We start from the raw sequence: 11,236 nt of genomic DNA on the forward strand, positions 1-11,236 counted from the left end.
TCTCCCCAGGATCAGAGGAGCATACCGAATATATTAGGTGCATTGGAACACAGGCAGGATGGTGCTGCTGCAGCCGTCTTGTTTGCGGGCTTCCTAGAGGTACCTGGTTGGCCCCTGTGTGAACAGACTGCTGGACTGGATGGGCCTTGGTCTAATCCAGCAGGGCTTTTCTTTTGTCCTTATTATAATTATATTATGTATTATTATATGAGGTGCTGTGGAACAGAGGCAGGATGCTGCTGCAGTCATCTTGTTGGTGGGCTTCCCAGAGGCACCTGGTTGGCCCCTGTGTGAACAGGCTGCTGGGCTTGATGGGCCTCAGTCTGATCCAGCAGGATTTTTCTTCAGTTCTCGTGATGCAGAATTTCGGTTAACTGCTCTTCCACCCTTGGGTACGTCTTAAAAGCTGGACAGGTGTTGCGATGTGTACATATTTCGCCCCCCCTTTTTTTGGAATGAACTTTTTGCGGCTTGCTGGTTTGAAGGGAGCCAAGCAGGGGAACTGAGTGGAGGAGGTGTGAAGTGACCTTTCAGATAGGGCGGGGAGGGGAAACCTTTACATACTCAACGCAGGACCAGAGTGAGAAACGATTTTGTCAGTTCGTCTGCGGGTCTTTGAGTCGGCTGGAGTCTTGAAGTGGCGGGCGAGTTCACACCTGGTGTGCAGCCCTTCTAGAACGCAGGGGGCTTTTTTCTTTTCTTTTTGACAGCTCAGCATGCAGAAGATGTTTGCAAATTCTCTTGCACGGAGGGGGCGATTAATACAGTTGACACGATCCAGCAATATAAGCTTTTCCTGGACTGTACCATTTCAGGCCGGGGGTGGGGGTGGCCTGCAGGTTATAAGCAGGGAAACAGCATGTTGAGAGAAGGTGGGGAGGAGCTCTCCATTGTCATGTACTCAGCCCTCCCTTCTGACATGCTGGTTTTCTGCGGGCAGGGAGATTTTTTTTTTTCTTTCCCCAGGAGGAGCATAGAAATAGGCAACACCGGCAGCCCAAAGTTGTCCAGTCCAGGATGAGCTTTACCGGTTGATTTTACTGTTTGAATAAAGAGATCCACAGGCCTTGCGTCTATGTCTGGATGCAGCTCAAAATGTGTCTTGTCTCAAAATGTATAAATGCACTAGTGACCCGCAGTGCCGTTCCGGGAGTCTCTTGAGTTGTGGTCTGGGAACCTCTTAGTAAACGTGGCGTGACCCCTGGAGGTACTCCTGCCATGGGAGAAGCTTGGGAGCCCCTTCTGGTTGGGATGTGGCTGGGGGCTCTAGCACAGGGATTGGGGGTTGTTTGGAGAGCTGTGCAAGGTCTAAAAGGGCCTGGGGGGACCACGTGATGCCTGGTTATCATTCCCTGAGCTTCTGAATCTTCTGAATGCGGTGGAGTGTCAGCTTCTCCCTCCTGTGTCACTTGAGTGCACCTGCCCTGTGACTTCCTGCTGGCGGCCGTGGCATTTCCTTCCTGCCTGAGCAATCTGAACGGCAGCAGCATCGGTGCCACGGCAGAGAGGACCTCATCCAGGCGTGGAATTGGTCATCCCCCCCCAGATGTGAGTTGCGCGGCGGAGAAGGTGGGGAAGAGGACCGACTTGGGGGCTTGACCTGTTACCTGAGCAATACCGTATCCTAGGTTGGTGGGTTGCAGTCCTGGATCCTTTGAAGGCTCTGTGGTTCCCAAGGGCAGGACTTCTGGAGCGGACCAGAGCAGGAAAAAGGGGATCACAATGGAGCAAACGGCTAAGGGAGGGAGTTTGGGGGTGCAAGATTTAAGGCTTAATCCAACCAAGGGAGCAAAGTTTGAGTATCTTTTTTGTCTGTTGCCCACACACTGCTTTTCTGTGTTCTGTGCACGTCCCCACTGCACTGCGTGATAGCATCTCTTTCCTGCCTTGCTATCGTTGCTTCTTGTCCTCTGATACCGATCTCCTTGAGCTGAGCTGGTTTGAAGGAGGAGAGTGAGCGCGATCGCGGAGGACAGACCAAACAGTGGTGGCATGAGAGCCGAAGGCCTCCAATTTTGACCGGGGCCTTCGCTCGCTCCCGCACCTCGGTTTCTCTTCGCGCCCCATTTCCCTCCAATGAGCCCCTGAAGCAGTGCTGGTTTCCACCCTGCAACGGAACCTGTGGTTTGCGGTCGCGTTGGTCGGTTGCCAGGGCTCCAGTCAAGCCGTGGGGAAGTTGAGGGTGTTGTATGTCATATGGAGCGGCGGGGATGGTTGTCTGGGCCCTCTGGCCTTTCCCTTTCTTGGCCCCTTAAAAGGCCTGGCAGTGTATCTCTGTGTGGCCAACCCAGACACCTGTTTCCTCTCCCCCGCCCTGAGCAGCCAGCATGGTGTAGTGGTTAAGAGAGGTGGACTCAAGTCAAGTCATGTCAAGTTTATTGATACAGTCTATTTGACCAGCCAGAAATTAGTACGCCAGATTGTCCAACTTGATAAAACCGTAAAAACTATTACAGATTACAAAAATTGATTAAAAAAATCTGGTATTAATAAAACACAAAATTAGTGCATGACGCAAAAGTGGCTTGCCAACTTAAAATTACTAAAAAATATAGACGTATAAAAGAATGTAACAGTTTTTTCCCACCCTATTTTTGCGTATTTTAATTGCAATGATGCAGAATTTGGCAGTGGGGAACGAACGATGAGGAATCTCCCCCATCAGAAGCTTCTTAGACAGGAACTCAGCCGACTTATCTGGGAATCCACTGATCAGGGGATCAGTAAGTCTAATACAAGCCCCATGATAAAATGGACAGCTGAACAATACATGTTCAATAGTTTCGATGTCACCTGTCCTACAAGGGCACGGCCTTTTGGATCTTGGGGTCTTCTTATATTTTCCAAGAGAGGTGGACTCTAATTTGGAGAACCGGGTATGATTCCCCGCTCCTCCGCACGAGTGGTGGACTCTAATCTGGTGAACCGGTTGGTTTCCCCATCTCCACATGAAGTCTGCTGGGTGACCTTGGGCTAGTCACAGCTCTCTTTGTGCTCTCTCAACCCCACCTACCTCACAGGGTGTCTGTTGTAGGGAGGGGGAAAGGAAGGTGATTGTAAGCTGCTCTGAGACTCCTTAAAGGTAGAGAGAAGCGGCGTATAAAAACCAACCCTTCTTCTTCTCTACCACACTGCAGCTGCAAATTCCCTCCCTCCCACGGTACCCACAACACAAGAGCAGCGCTACGTTTGCAGGCACCCAAATCCGGCTGTGGGTCATTGTCACTAGAGTGAGTCACTCCTGTTCCCACAACCTTGGGGAGGGGGAACGGAAGGAGGGCTAATGAACCTTCCCTGAGAACCTCGGAGTTCTGGGTCTTCACTTTTGGTGAGTGGTATTTCATAGCACAATATATAGCAATATCCACCATAAAATCTGGTGGCTGTTCAGGCTTTCACCCCATATATCAAGTTGCCCGTATATCCTTTGTTGCTGAAGGGTTTGTGCCGAAACAGGAAATTTCATCAGGACATACTGGTATGTATGTAGAACAGCATCTGGCTTTGCCTTTTCTCTTGTCAAGTTAGGGAGGAATCTAGTGGATCACCGAAGTCCACAAAAGTCACTAGCCCACGAAAAAGTTCATTAGCCTGGCTGCCTTGATATAACTACAGATGTCCTTTTGTGGCTTGTCGACAATCAGAAAAAGGCAACCTTCTCTAGGGAGCAGCTACCTTCTTGCCTGCTCCCTTTGAGGTGTTTTTCAGTCGCAGTAGGTGACCAGCGCAATCGCTTTTCCAAAAAGACCCGTGCCATTTGTCTCCTGTTCTGGTATCGGCTCTGATCTGAAATGCATATGATTAGAAGATCCTTGCCTTGACTTCACTGAGAATTACAGCATTTTTTTAAAAGAAAGTGCTGAGGATTGTAACTTAGGTCTAAATCTACATTTGCAAACTTTTCAGGTGCATGGAGATTCTTTTCTGCAGCAGAATGATGGATATTAGACTATTTTATCCATCCTCCGCATGACGGATATTAGACTATTTTAGGAGAAATGACACCTTCCCTCATTCCTAATCTGGTCATATGAAACTGCCTTAGACTGTGAAAGCCATCCACTTTAGAGTATATCTGATGGGCGCCAGCTTTCCCTGGTCTTTTCCCCCAAAACTCTTCAGCTGAAGATATCACGGGTGGAGCTGGGGGGGGTGACTTTTGGATGCAAAGTGGGGGGGGGGGCTCTGCCACAGATCCTCACATGAACACTGCCTTATTCTGAATCAGACCTTCAGTCCATCAAAGTCCGTATTGTCTACTCAGACGGGCAGGGGCTCTCCAGGGTCTCAGGCGGAGGTCTTTCACATCACCTACCTGCCTGGTTCCTTTAACTGGAGATGCCAGGGATTGAACCTGGGACCTTCTGCATGCCAAGCAGATGCTGTACCACTGAGCCACGGCCCCTCACATTGCTGGGTGCAACAACCTGGCTGCTCTACAGCAATTTTTTCCCAGACTGCTGGGGGGGGGGGGCTAAACGCCCAGGGTTCTTTTGTGACATAAAATGGTGGACAAGATTCTTTGAAAGGACATGATTTTTTGAAGACAACGTGTGCTCTGGGTCACATTCTCAATTCGGGTGGGGCAGCAATGAGGCCCAACAGGTCTGGCTGGCTCCCTGCATTGAACTGGGTATTCAGCATGGTGTAGTGGTTAAGAGCAGTGGTTTGGAGCGGTGGAGTCTGATCTGGAGAACCGGGTTGGATGCCCCACTCCTCCACACGAAGCCAGCTGGGTGACCTTGGGCAAGTCATACTCTCTCGGCCTCACCTACCTCACAGGGTGTCTGTTGTGGGGAGGGGAAGGGAAGGCAGTTGTAAGCTGGTTTGATTCTGCCTTAAGTGGTAGAGAAAGTCGGCATATAAAAACCAACTCTTCTTCTTCCTCCCCCTCCGGGTTTGTTTGATCATATAGGCAGAAAAGGTAACAGTCTGAGCCTCCCTAATTCTAGCATCACCTGTCTCAGCTACGTAAACAGCTTGCTTCCTAAACATTAAGATTTTCCTGTTTCCCCCCTAAATATATGCTTATAGGCATAATGGGAATGCTAATCTCTGTTACCACCCAGGAATCTAGGGTATTTAGACTAACGAATGTGGACCACAGCGGCATACCAGTTTAGTAATTGAAACGAAAATAGGAACATATAATCTTGGTGGACTTGAAATCATCTGTACCACTGTTATGATCTGGCGGGGAGTAGCTACACAGCTTCGGGTGCTCTTGGAGGAGATGGACTATCTAGGCCAGGGGTGTCAAACATAAGGCCCATGGGCCAGATCTGGCCCCTTGAGAGCTCTTATCCGGCCAGCCAAGGCAGCCACCCCCCACTCTCGATCTGGACTGGTGAGGCATGGCCCAGCTCGACCAAGTGACATTTATGCCCTAACCACCCCTTGTAACAATTGAGTTCGACACCCCTGATCTAGAACCATTTCCAATCTGGATTCAGGCCTGGCTTTGGGATGGAAATGGCCTTGGTGGCTCTGACAGATGGCCTTTGCCATGAGAGTGATGGGGAGTGTGTCCCCATTGCTTCTTCAAGACCTCTCTGTGGCTTTTGATGCTGTCGAACGTGGTATCTGACTGGGGTGGGAGTGGGGGGCATTGTGCTTTGGTGGTTCTGCTCTTACTTGACCAACCAATTCCAGATGGGGGTGCCGGAGGACTGCTGCTTGGCCCCATGGCATTTATGCTATGGTGTCCTGCAGGGTTCTATCTTATTCCTCATGGTATTTAACATCTACATGAAAGTGCTGGGGGAGGTGATCTGGCGATTTGGAGTGAGGTGCCACCAATATGTGGATGACACTCATCTCCTTTACAGCTAAGCCAGGTGAGTCTGTGGAAGCCCAGAATAGGTAGGGTTGCCAACCTCCAGGTACTAGCTGGAGTTCTCCTGCTATTTCAACTGATCTCCAGCCAATAGAGATCAGTTCACCTGGAGAAAATGGCTGCTTTGGCAATTGGACTCTATGGCATTGAAGTCCCTCCCCTCCTCAAACCCTGCCTTCCCTAGGCTCCGCCCCAAAAACCTCCTGCCATTGGCAAAGAGAGACCTGGCTTTTTACATTTGTTTAGTTCGATTTATACCCCGCTCTCAATTCTCAGCGAAGACCGGGCTCAAGGCGGCTAACAACATATAAAATCATACAAATTCATTAAATACAATAAAACAATCTCTGTAAAATCATACAAATTCAAGAAAAATGGTCTGCTTCTGTTTTATGGATAGTTTTTATGTCCAAGGACTTGTTTTTTTATACTGTGTTTTTTAATTGCAAGCCGCCTCGTGCGGGACTCTGAAGAGGCAGCATAGAAATATTATAAACAAATAAGTAATGCTGCTCAGCATATAAAATACATATTCTGGGTCATTTTAATTGATGTAGGGGAGCAAACCCCCTCTCCCCGACAGTAAAGTTGATTGTAAGCCGGTTTGATTCCCCCTTAAGTGGTAGAGAAAGCCGGCATATAAAAACCAACTCCTTCTTCTCCTTTTCCTCCTTTCCTTCTTTCTTTCTTTCCTTCCTTCCTTCCTTCCCATAATCCTCTGCAACATCCAGGGACTCCAGGACAGGGGTGCAAAGTTCCTTGGCAGATTCCTGGGTACAAAAAGATTTCCCTGAATTCCTATGTGTAAGGCCAAACTGCTGAGCCTGCTAGCCGCACGATCTGCAAAATGGCGTAGGTGTCACTGTGCCAAATGAACTGTTCTGCCTCCCTTGAAGGCAGAAAGTTAGAAGACTGCCATGCTCAAAACATCACTCTCAAGCTAAGGAACGTCTTACTGAATTGCTGCTGCTAGAGCTTCAAGTTAAGACACTGAAGAGAAGGAGGTGTCCTCTCGCCACGGAGGCCGTCCCTAGTCCCACGGCACTTGCATACCACCACCCCATATCATGTCAAGAGCAGGGACCGCCAAGCAACAATAGGCGGTCCTAGACTGTATCTCCCCTTTCATTTCCAGTCCGTTTTTCTTTGCTTTGAAAATCCAAACGTTGGCAGGAATTGCTCTGACTTCCAAATAAGGCATAAAAAAAATACGGGAGGGGGTGAATTAGTCTTTTTTTTTTTTGCTGTGTTGTTTTGAGCCTTTTTATTTCACCCACTTTTTTGCTGTGTTGTCTTTTTTGCTGTGTTGCTTTAAGCCTTTTTATTTCACCCACTTTTCATTCCCGGATCATCTGTTCCTTTTTACATTATTCATATGCAAAAATATGGCTTCGAGGGGCATCCACTATTTCATTTAAGACTGTGGTTTGATTTTTTTCAGGTGTTTTCTTTTATCATTGTTTTCAGGTGTATTCAGGTGTTTTCTTTTATCATTGTAATGGGTCTTATCCACCTTGGGTCCCAATTTTGGAGGGCAGAAGGGCACGCTTGTAAATATTTCCTTTGAATTAAAAAAAAAAAACACAAGTAAAATGGGAAGAACTGGGCGAGAGGAAACCGAAAATGCTGTAAATGTAAAGCTTCACGAGTATGATCCGCACGAGGAAGTCGTCAAATTGAGATCACCATTTTTAGTCAGAATGGCAAGACTCCAGATTTCTGTAGCCCCCGTGAGGTGAAGAGCCAGCATGGTGTAGTGGTTAAGAGTGGTGGTTTGGAGCAGTGGAGTCTGATCTGGAGAACCAGGTTTGATGCCCCACTCCTCCATGTGAGCGGCGGTGGCTAATCTGGTGAACTGGATTTGTTTCCCCACGCCTACACACGAAGCGAGCTAGGTGACCTTGGGCAAGTTACAGCTCGTTAGAGCTCTCTCAGCCCCACCTACCTCACAGGGTGTCTGTTGTGGGGAAGGGAAGATGATTGTAAGACGGTTTGAGTCTCCCTTAAGTGGTAGAGAAAGTTGGCATATAAAAACCAACTCTTCTTCTTTTTCTTCTTCTTCGAATTGTAAAAACACTGAGTGCAAAAAATGTGGCTCTTTCCCACAGGGCTCTTCTGGATTTGCACAGCTGTTCTTCAGCCCAGGATCTACTCCTGCCCAGAGTCCACGGTATCTCTACTGCCCCCCTTGCAGGTGGCATGGATGCCCTCCAGACGGATGCCATCTTCTTGGTCTGGCTGTTGGCATTTACCGTCCCAGCTCTGGTGGTTCTACTTATGCTGTGTATTGGCTGCCGGGACAGTGAATCAGACAGTTAAGTCTCTTCCTCTGACCTCTTTTTTTCCACGGAGAACCTGCAAGCTTCAGGGCTTCTCCATCCACCCATCTCAACGAACTTTCGCAGACTTCTAATATTGTTGGTTTCTCTCTCTCAACAGCACCACCTATTGATGATTACCAATATAAGTGAGTTGATCTCTGTCTTGTGGGGAGGTGGCCAAGGGAGGGTGGGAAGTTGGAACTTGGCAGGCTTGGCAAATGGTGGTCTTGGGTGACGGGAACAAAGAACAAAACTAGAGAGCCATTTTTGTGTAGAGGGAGGAGGAACAGTGCCTTCCCACTCTCAGGGAAGCTGCATCTCCCTCAAAGTTCCTGTTCGATACAAGCAGTAAAGGTTCAAGAACCTTGTACAAAGTAGGGTTGCTAACTCTGGGTTGGGAAATTCCTGGAGATTTGGGGATGGATCAAAGTAGGGTTGCTAACTCTGGGTTGGGAAATTCCTGGAGATTTGGGGATGGATCTTGGGGAGGGGAAGGAGCTCAGCAGGGATCTGATACCCCAGAGTCTGCTCTCGGTACCTGCCATTTTCCTTAGGGGAACACATCTGTGTCGTCAGATCAGCTGTAATTTTGGGAGAACTCCATCCCCAAAGAGCCCTGCTGAATCATCAGATCAAAAGTCCAGGCCAGCATCGGGTTTCCTGAGCCACTGTCCTGTGGCTACCCTTTCCCCCATCTTTTGCATTTCCTGTCCACCACATTGCCTGAAGGACACTTTTGAGAAATAAGAACCGTGGCACAGAGTGTTAGGCTGCAGTACTGCAGTCCAAGCTCTGCTCACGACCTGAGTTTGATCCCAATGGAAGTTGGTTTCAGGCAGCCGGCTCCAGGTTGACTCAGCCTTCCATCCTTCCGAGGTCGGTGAAATGAGGACCCAGCTTGCTGGGGGTAAAGGGAAGATGACTGGGGAAGGCACTGGCAAACCACCCCGCAAACAAAGTCTGCCTTGGAAACGTCGGGATGTGACATCACCCCATGGGTCAGGAATGACCCGGTGCTTGCACAGCGGACCTTTACCTAGGTTGTCAGGTCCCTCTTCACCATTGGCAGGAGGTTTTTGGGGCAGGGTTTGCGGAGGGGAAGGACTTCAATGCCATAGAGTCCAATTGCCAAAGCGGCCATTTTCTCCAGGGGAACTGCCAGGTAGTAGCAGGGGATCTCCTGCTAATTCAACTGATTTCCAGCCGATAGAGATCAGATCACCTGGAGAAAAATGGCAGCTTTGGCAATTGAATTCTATGGCATTGAAGTCCCTCCCCTCCCCAAACCCCACCCTCCTCAGGCTCCGCCCCCAAAATCTCCCGCCTGTTGAAAAGAGGGACCTGGCAACCCTAGCTGGAGATCAGTTGTAATATCAGGAGATCTCCAGCTAGTACCTGGAGGTAGGCAACCCTAACCTGCCCCAAAGGTATGGTTGCAGCTCTGGGTTGGGAAATACCTCAAGATTTTGGGGGCGGAGCCTGAGGGGGTGGGGTTGGAGAGGGGAGGGGCTTCAATGCCATAGAGTCCAGTTGCCAAAGCAGCCGTTTTCTCCAGGGGGACTGATCTCTATCGGCTGGAGATCAGTTGTAATAGTGGAAGATCTCCTGCCACCACCTGTAGGTTACTAACCAAAACAATATGCTGTACTGAGAGCAACTCAACCATAATAACAGCACGCGGCTTATTTTTTTATCAAACACAACGAGAATTAATATACAAATGACAAGGACACAAGGAACCAACCTATCTAGCTAAGAACATGCGAAAAAAACACGTTACATGAAACACAGAAATAGGTGGTGAACAAAGCAAGACCAAAACTTGAAATATATACAATATATACAGTTATTCAACAAATGGTCCCATAAAACACCTGTGCAAGTCCAACAAAAATTACAAGCGTGTAAGACAGTTTCTTCAACACGGGGCTTATCAATCCGTCCGTAGACTTAGCTTGCACCAGGTACGTGATCAACTTCTTTCGTTTCACTTGTTTTGTAGCAAGCTCAGATCTCTTAAAAGGGCAATATGAAACGTCTGGTGGGGACCAAAATAGGTCTTTTGTTCAGAACCGCATAACAGAACGCAGATCCTAGGTATACTTTGCGTTTTACCACCAGGCTTCTTCAGCCTCTAAGGAAATTTCAGTTCGCCCTGAGTTGAAATCTAAAGAATTTTTGAAGCGTACACCTATTTCTGTGTTTCATGTAACGTGTTTTTTCACATGTTCTTAGCTAGATAGGTTGGTTGCCTTGTGTCCTTGTCATTTGTATATTAATACTCATTGTGTTTGATTAAAAAAAAAAAAGCCCCGTGCTGTTATTTTGGTTGAACCACCTGGAGGTTGGCAACCCTACTCATCCAAACTGCTGAATGCAGCTCTTCGCCATCAGAGCACCAGTCTGAAAAACGTTGGCAACGCGACCTCGGCTCAGTTTGACTCCATTTTTCATACGAGAGAAAGAAACGGCGGGTGGCGATAAAAGGTAGCATTAGAAAGGTTTGTTTCGAAAACGGCAGTTCTGGCATCTGCTACCACTAGATGGTGACAGGCTTCAGCAGATGGTTTAGGGTGGGAGGGGATTCCTATCCTACCCAAAGCTATGGGAAGACCGAGATTCTGAAGGGTTTGAAAATTGAGGGTGTGGGGTATGTTAGGGTCTGTCAAGTAAGAGTCTGAGTGAGAAAATGAGTCGGTTGTTGTCCCCACAGGCCCCACTCTTCTAGGCAACTCGAGACTTTCAGGGTGCTGCGGCGTAATCCCTGTAAGTAAGACCTCTCCTGTGTCCTTTTTCAAGCGGACTGGTTTGTTCCCGGTGTCAGCATTTCTCTCAGGCGGTTCCCTTGTAAATCCACCATTGAAGACTGGGAGATAACTGTTTGGTGTTCACCTATTGAAGCTCTGCACCCATAGCTTAGAATCATAGAGTTGGAAGGGACCACCAGGGTCATCTAGTCCAACCCCCTGCACAATGCAGGAACCCCACAACTACCTCCGCCACACCCCCCCAGTGACCCCTACTCCATGCCCAGAAGATGGCCAAGATGCCCTCCCTCTCATGAACTGCCTAAGGTCAT

The sequence above is a fragment of the Euleptes europaea genome, chromosome 18 (genome assembly GCF_029931775.1).
Source record: "Euleptes europaea isolate rEulEur1 chromosome 18, rEulEur1.hap1, whole genome shotgun sequence".
Classification (NCBI taxonomy): Eukaryota; Metazoa; Chordata; class Lepidosauria; order Squamata; family Sphaerodactylidae; genus Euleptes; species Euleptes europaea.